Source organism: Pteropus vampyrus, unplaced genomic scaffold (assembly GCF_000151845.1).
Source record: "Pteropus vampyrus isolate Shadow unplaced genomic scaffold, Pvam_2.0 Scaffold42, whole genome shotgun sequence".
NCBI classification, from domain to species: domain Eukaryota; kingdom Metazoa; phylum Chordata; class Mammalia; order Chiroptera; family Pteropodidae; genus Pteropus; species Pteropus vampyrus.
Genome location: NW_011888823.1, coordinates 263,216 through 271,434, shown reverse-complemented (window position 1 = coordinate 271,434; position 8,219 = coordinate 263,216). Strand labels below are relative to the sequence as shown.

General features: G+C 40.4%; 1 pseudogene; it reads right to left on the bottom strand.

Annotated features, from left to right (window-relative positions):
• Positions 1–3,338: 3,338 nt before the first annotated feature.
• Positions 3,339–4,484, bottom strand: LOC105291021 (annotated as a pseudogene).
• Between the last annotated feature and the right edge of the window lie 3,735 nt (positions 4,485–8,219).

Below are 8,219 nucleotides of genomic sequence, written 5' to 3'. Positions count from 1 at the left end.
CATCGCCATCACGTGGGAGACCACGAGGCTCTCTCCTGGATTTTCTGGTCCATGCAGAGTTCCCTACAGCAGGATTGTCCCTCTTTACATCCATAGGTCAGAAGACACTCCATCGCTGCTTAGGTTAGATATAATAAAATAAAGTCTCATTCAGAGGACTTCGGTATGATTATTCATCGTGAAATACCAAAAATAAAATGTTTTCTGAGCACTCCATTTCCAGGCTAAATCCTCTCTTTGAGTTACTCCAACTTCAGCGGATAATTAATGCTTTTCTTTACAGGCTCTTCCCTCCTCCTCCCCCCAAAACCTTACTTATTCTAAGTGCTTCTCATTCTCTCCTTCTTACTTTTTTTTTTTTTTATTGCTTTCACATTCTCCTTTTTCTATTTTTCCTTCTGATTTAGTGCTGTATTGGCACATACTCAAATAAACCACCTCCACTCTTGACATTGAGGCTTAAGAACATTTTTGTGTCCTGGGCTGGGCTGTCAAGGGCTCAGTGTACCTGTGGGACATTATATGAAACTCTCTATCCATCAGTCAGCTAGCGATATCTACAAGCAACCCAGAATTAGCCCAAGTTCAAGGCGCTTTTATTAAAGATTTAAAAGACAGCCTTGTTCATCTCAAACTTTACCATCCTTCTCCCGAATGTCACCTTGCCCAGAGGAAAAAAGGAAATGCTCTGTTATTGGTGATTTGCTAACATTCAGACGTTAGCCCGAAGCATTCTCCATTTCTTTAATGAAGTCCCAATGTGTATAGTCTTCTTTGGTCCTATGTCCTGCTGTCCTCATTGTTACTAGAATCAACATATGTAGGACAAGCAGAACTCTGCTCTGAGGATAGGCACAGAGGATACTTAATGCGCTGACAAATAAGAAGCCATTTTTTTTAGCTGCCATTTGTTTGATTTGCACAAACTAGATATTGTGTTTTTCTTTTTCTGGGTTATGCACAACGTGCAAATTTCAGGCATTTCTTGACGACAGCTCCTAATGATAAACTGCCTCTTGAAGATGACCCTAGAGGGAAAAGTATCCCTCTGTGGCTCCAAAGTTCTCAGTAAGGGCAAAGTCCTGACCACTTTTCTTTTTTCATCATAAATAAAATGACAGCGAAGAGATCAGCTGCTTCTCCATATTGGAAATCTGCTTAGGAACAAGAAGGCATGATGATCACATGCCAAAACACCCACAGTGAGGTGCGTTTCACACCCTCAGGTCTGAGAGGTGCCCTGCGGAGAGACTCGCTTCCCACACTTGTACTGTTGTAGTTGACATCTAGAGATTAAGGGACATCCGGGAAAAGCAGTGTAGATCTAGAACCAGAAACCTCAGAAGTGGTTCCAGGCTGATTCACATCTGCTCCTTCCTTCGTCACTTCAACAAATGTTGACTGAGCACAGCCTCTGTGCCAGAACCTATACTGGCTGAGAGTGTCCAGCGGGAGGGGAAACAGGCCTGGGCACTGGTCTTAGGAAGCTGACAGTCCCCCAGGAGAAGCCCGTTGGCTCTTTGCTGTGGATTGTCACCTGAGGCACTGACAGGCAGTGGTGTGAGCCACCAGGCTCCTGCAATGCCCAGTGATCTGGACCCAGGGAGCCTCCCACGGCCTGTGAAACATTGCAGGTGAACCTCAGCTTTCGAAATCGGTTACTAATGTGTCAAAGGCTTTTTCTGGTTGGGGAAATTTTGACAAAAATTTAAAACAGAAATCTGATAAGCAGTTCCTATACCTAATGTTAAATGATAGACTGCCTAGGGTTCATGCTTCAGAGATTGTTCTCAAGAAGGTTTAATCTCATTAGGGTGGACTTCTGTGACTGCTGCCGGCTCTCCAAACCCTGGGCAAATAAATACAGATGACATTTGCTCAAGTTAATGCTACTACGAATAAGTGTAAAAGGGTCACCATCTTTGCCCCAAACTCCCTCCTTCCCCCAAATAATCTTTTTTGCAGCTTATCTTCTTTGGCTCCAAGAAAAAAGGCTCCCATTTAAGTCTGTATTCCTTCGAGCTTGGTGCCATCTGCCCTCTACACAGAACTGTCCTAATAATGCTTTTGAAAGCAATTATTTGAAAGTTCTAAAAGCTAACAGTTTTTGGCCTTTGTTAAAAACAAAAATAAACACACACACAAAACCCTCTAGTCATTCAGTGGCCATCTCTTGGCCTATTTATCACTGCTTTTTATTCACTTTAAAATAATTATAATTCTTTAAGATATGAAGACTTAGGCCCAGAAATAGGATGATTAATGTCTTATTTTAACTCTGTTGATTAAAACACAATAAACTTCTTGTTTCTAAGTGTCACTCAGACAGAAACATAACTCCTCCTTTTCTTTATTATTCCGATTTTCTGGACAATATTTAAGGGATAGTGTGGGCTGGTATTCTATCGAGTCCTCTGAAAATCTCAGACTCTCTATTACCCAGCAAACATCTTTTAGTTGGTACATCGACTCAGTGTTGCATCCATTTCTGCTGGGAGCAACGGGGAGCTCTAGAATCTTCGTGAAACTTTAGAGGTACAGGTGTAGCCCCAGGTGTAGCTCATTGGATCAAAGTCCCCTTTAACCTAACAACTACGTTCCTGTCAGAACTGACCTATCACTTGCAAGATTAGAGGTTACTTCAGGAGGAAGGCAGTTGGCTCCACAGTAGGAATCTCTCAGTGGTGCACAGTTGTGTCCAGCCTGAACCCTAGTCCAAGTATCCTCGGGTGAGAGGTGGGATTTGGGGGTCAGGCAGGATGGACCATGGCCTAATGAAGCCTGCTGGCATTCATCCTAGGTCCAAGGACTCACAAAAACCTTTCACATTAAATTGTAGAAAGCATCGTCAAGGGAGCCATGCACACTGCCAGTACGTCCTTGAGTAGTTCCCTCTTGAAGTGGTTGGCAAATTGCCTTCCGTAGAAAAATTCTTTTCTGCCACACCATTCAGGGTTTCCCATTTCTAAATTCAGATAATCATACTCTGTAACTTAAAATGATGTAAGGATTCACTCATTAAAATGTTACTTCTTTTTATTGCTTGACAGTGCAAATGTAATTTTGGAAATCATATCCCTATTCCAAATGATTGAATATTTTTCTTTTTTTTTTGATTGATCAGATTTCTGTTTTATTTATAACAACATAGCTGTAATTGTCTGGTATCTTGCATAATACACATGAAAATACAAGCTGTCAAGCCTTGCGTTCTTGTGCAGTGGGCGATGACTTCCTTTCTCGCATTGGTCCTCTGATTTCGCCTTGTCATTTTGTGCCTTCTTAGTTTAGAAAGAAGTGAGGTTCAAGTTTAGTTTATGCACGATCGTTAAGCAATTTCATCCTCTCTGAACACACATTGCAATTCGCATCCCACCCAGATGCATAGGGCAGCAAGGCCACGATGGCCACCCTTCCGCTCCAGTGTGTGTAACGAGGTAATAAACCGACAGCCAGATGCTCCAAGAGTTTGGCCCAAGGCTATAGCTCCTCCCTGAATGATGATCTCCGGTTTAATCCAAGTTCTTCAGCTATTGCAACAGAGAGGGCTGCATAAGGCCTTATTCATTTCAAATATGTTTACATCCTCCAGCGATCAACCTGCTTTTGCAACTAGATGGAAGGCTCCATCCCTGGTCCCTGTTTGTGACCAGGAAACTGTGCTAAAGGTGTAAGCCTACAATTACCAGCTTCTGACCTCTCCCTAAGAACCACAGCTACAGCACCACCATTTATTCCTGAAGCATTAGCTGGGGTGACCATATTGCTGCATCTGTGAGGAAGCAGGCTTTAGTTTAGACATGGCTTCCTTGCTGCTCCCATGGTGAGGAAACTCATCATTGAACATCAGTAAGCCCTTTTCCAGAAGATATAAAAACTGGCACAATCTCTTTGCCAAAATGGCCGGCTTTCTGTGCACTTTTGTCCTGTTCCGGGACAGAACTGCAAACTGTCTTGATCTTCTCTACTCACTCGCCATTTTGGGGCTACATTTTCGTCTGTAATGCCCATATGACAGTTGCGGAATGCATCTGTAAGCCCATCACGGGGCATACTGTCAGTGGTGACCCCACATCCTGACGCTTGACCTCAAGTGAACCAAGTGAAGATCCTCGCTCATACTTCCCATGCCTCCTGCAACCATGGTGCTGGCTGGGGTCTCCTATCCGCATTGACTGGGCTACAAGGCTCGAGGCTTTTAGACTTGGCACTAACCACCTGGCAGCTCTCGCGGGAACAAGTAGGGGATCTCTGCACCCACACCAGCTTATGGAACAGCATTCTGTCCGCGACCTGCAGCCAAAACGTCCAAATATGACTTCTGACACCTCTTTGGGAGCCACAGCATCCCTCTTCAGGAATTCTTTGATGACAGCTGAGCCCAGGTCATGGACGAGAATGATGGACAAGGCACCACTGAAAGAGCCTCTGATGATCCACGCCGCCCAGACCACAGGGTCTTGGACCACAGGACCTGCACACATCCTGCCTCACGACCGCCTCACGTGTTGCTGCCTGGAGAAAATGACTGAGTTAATAGGGAAGACATGATCGTAAGTCTTATAGGTTATTACAACTGCATGCAACTTTGTGATTACTCTCTAGAAGGTTTCTATTCCATTAACTAAGAGAAATGAGTTATTTTCATCACTCGAGAAAGGTTAAGAAGTTTATTTAAGGAGAAACAATAAATATATTTTTTAAATGTTATATCTTCGAGAGTATAATAAGCTGGTTATAAAGTATCTAACCCAGAAATTGATCCTTGTACTGTTTTCTTAGTCTTGGTGAGAATTGTGGGTGGGCGGAGGCAGAGGGATGAGAGAGGAGTAGAGAGGAGGTCAAGTATAATTGAATGCACAGGCAGTCAAATCTAATAGGATTGGAGATAAGTCCTTTTAGATCTACATGCATGGCTCTGCCCTTTAACGCACACAGTTGGCTGATCTTGCTTGACACTTGGCTTTTATCTTCCTGAAAGAAGGCAAATCATATAGATAAACATTCATCGTACCCTTGCTTTGTGAAAGCCTTTGATTTAGCAGGAGTGAAGTTAAACGGCATTAAAGATAGTACTGAAGATGTCACTGCTGGCCCCTAGGGACGTGGGGAGTAGGATCGGTACGTGCTCTCTCTCAAACTCTTCGTTGGACTTTCTATTCTCAATGAATCGCAGTAAAGGAGCTAGTCCGTCCCCACATACAAAGGGTGCTTCTCCCCACTGCTGAGCTATTCCTAGGGGCTCCAGAAGCCTAAATGAGAATTCCCTCGCCTGCAGTCCTACCTCGACTGGAAGGCTGGACACATGGAACTGACTTCAGGTCCATGTTTCAGCTAGGTACAAGAAAAAAAGTTGGACCAGAGAGTCTGCAGATGGCCTGCTTCAGACACAGAGAACACGGAGATTTTTGTCGCCATTTCTCTCCAGCACCAGAGAGAGAGTAGACAATCAGCAGATGCTGGATAAATGAATGATCAAATGGTACTTTATGAGCTAACATACTCTCATTTTATGTCAAAGAGAAACATGCTATTGTTGTTTCTTAGACTAAACATTAATTAGACACATATTCTTGCTGCATTTAAGTCATAGACTTCCAAAATTAATTTTAATAAACATTTTAGTCAACATTTTTCCCATTAAGCCATAATTTTTTTCTTTTAAAAATGTTTTTCTACAACCTTCGGAAGTAAATGTAGAATACGTACATTAACCGAGGAGACAAAAATTGGGGTTATTGTTATTTCAAAAAATTATCTTTAGATAAACTCTATTTTCTTTCACCTAAGAAAACAATTAGGCATTTCTAACTGAATGTTCATAGTCTGGAATACAAAATACTAAAGTTTTAATATGCAATAAGAAAGTATAAAACATTAGACAATTTTGTTGCGTTATACAAATGTGAAGAAAAAATTCCTGACAAAAGTTCTCATATATTTTTATTTGCTTGTTTTTATTTTAAGAACTGCCCCAGGCCAGTTATCTTAGTTGTAAATCAGAATGCAGATAAATTGATTTATTGAAACCACTCTTTAGATATAATGACAAGAAATCAGTCATCAATATGCCATCTCTGATGGTTAATTTATTCTATGCATGACTAACCATTTTGAGGGAGAGGAATCAAAAGGGAAATTCAGGCTTGTCTTAAGACCATTTGTGTTAGAGACCATGAATTCTTTCCAAGGCTGTCTTCTGATCTACTGGATGTCTATATCTATTCACTCGTTTTTTTGTTTTTGTTTTTGAGATTTCTCATCTGTTTTCTAAAATAGAATATCTTCATTATATTTAAGACTATAGAGAAAAATTATACTATAAAAAGTTCAGATAAATGAAATCAAAAGTTAAAATATCCTTACATCCCAAAGGTGATCATTATTGAGAATTTAATATACATTTTTCTTCTGGCCTTTTTTTCTATAACAAAATCATACTTTTAAAAAGTAACAATATGTTATACAAACTGTTTTCGCAATTTTTTTTTCATTTAGTATTTTTCCATGTCACTTTTGTCTGAAATAAATCTATTACCATAAGTTATTTTGCAAGACTCAGATGATGGGCAATATTATGACACTTGGGGGTGAACATAGGCAGGAAATTAACGTTGATTTTCCCTAATCTAAGAGTCGTGATTTTTCTCAGACCCTGTGGTATAGTATGGATAAAATAGAATGAATATATAAATAAAAAATGGCTAGAGTATCTTTATTTTAGGGCTGCCTGTCCCTCTACTAATGGAGTTAAGCAGGGCACAAGTGACTTTTATATGAGTTGATTTTATATACTTAGTTTTCTGGCAATTATGATATACTTTTAATATATAAAATATGTTATTACTAGTAACAATGTCTTATGAAAAAATGCACTTTCTGTCAGTCCTTCACCACCAATTTAACAGGATTTTCTGCCATTCTTATTAGAATAGTTTCTTTTTTTTTTTTAACTTTTTAAAAATTAAGCTTATGGAGTAACATTGGTTAATACTATTATATAATTTTCAAGTGTACATTATAATTCGACGTCTGTATATTCTATTGTGCATTTACCACCCAAAGTCCAGTTTCCCTCAGTTACCATATATTTGATCCCCTTTACCCACTTCACCCTCCCCCCTCCCCCTGTATACTTGACCCCAGAATTATTTCTTTTGAATTTGTTTTTTTCTGATTCTAATACAGTGGAGTAACTGGACAGTTTACTGAGCTATAGTCTAAGAGAAATGACGTGCTTTGACATTTGAAGTTAGTGTTTTTGAAGACAGAGAATCCAATGCAACATTTAAAGGGACACATACCAAAAAATAAATCCCCAAATAGTTCAAGAACAACTGTGCCATGCTAACGACAAAATTACCCTCTCCAGCTGGTGTGTCCGAGGCAATGCCATACCTTCCACCAGCTAGTAGGTGTAATAGTATGCAGTGCCAGGTTTTAATCTGTCCCCATTGTGAAGATGGATTAGAATTGAGTGCAAAAGCTGAGACTGTATTAACATTTTGAAAAAAAAATATTTTGAAATCTGTGAATGAGAACTATCTTTCATAAGTGTGGCAGGGAGCAGAATTCAATAGCTGCTATTTTATCTTCAAAGCACTGTCACAAACAAACAAACAAAAAAGCATGTCCTCTGGTGAATATGTTCGCTGCACCATTTGCCCTCATCTCCCTTCCCGCTCACATCAGCAGACATGTGGGTGACAATCTGTGGGTGCGGGGAATGCTCTTTGCCCTCTCCTATGAGGGGCTTCTCCCACACAGGCCCAAGGATCAGAATGGAAGCTCGGTGCCTCCCTCTTTGAAGCTCAGGAACATGAGCTCGAGAATCCAATCCATCAAGTCGTTCATCTCCAGCATGTCCTTTCTCATATTGCTGGCTGTGACTTTTATTACACTTTCGATGAGATCAAGCCCCCAAAGACTTCCTACTGGAACAAATAGGCATGCGATCAGGGCAGGCTAATAAAGCTAGCTACCTGGGAAAAATAATGTGTTATGAGTCTGCATAATTTAAGATATTGTCCCAAGGCTAAAATATAGTGCTGAGTGTGTATGTTGGCTAAACAAATTATACCAAATTAATATCCATAGCTAAGAATTTCAAGGACAAATACGTGGACATTTTGTCTACATCTACCACTCTTCCTCCAGATAAGAACTTTTATTAATTTCGTGTATGACCTCTCAGTGTGATATTTTATGTATAAGCAAAA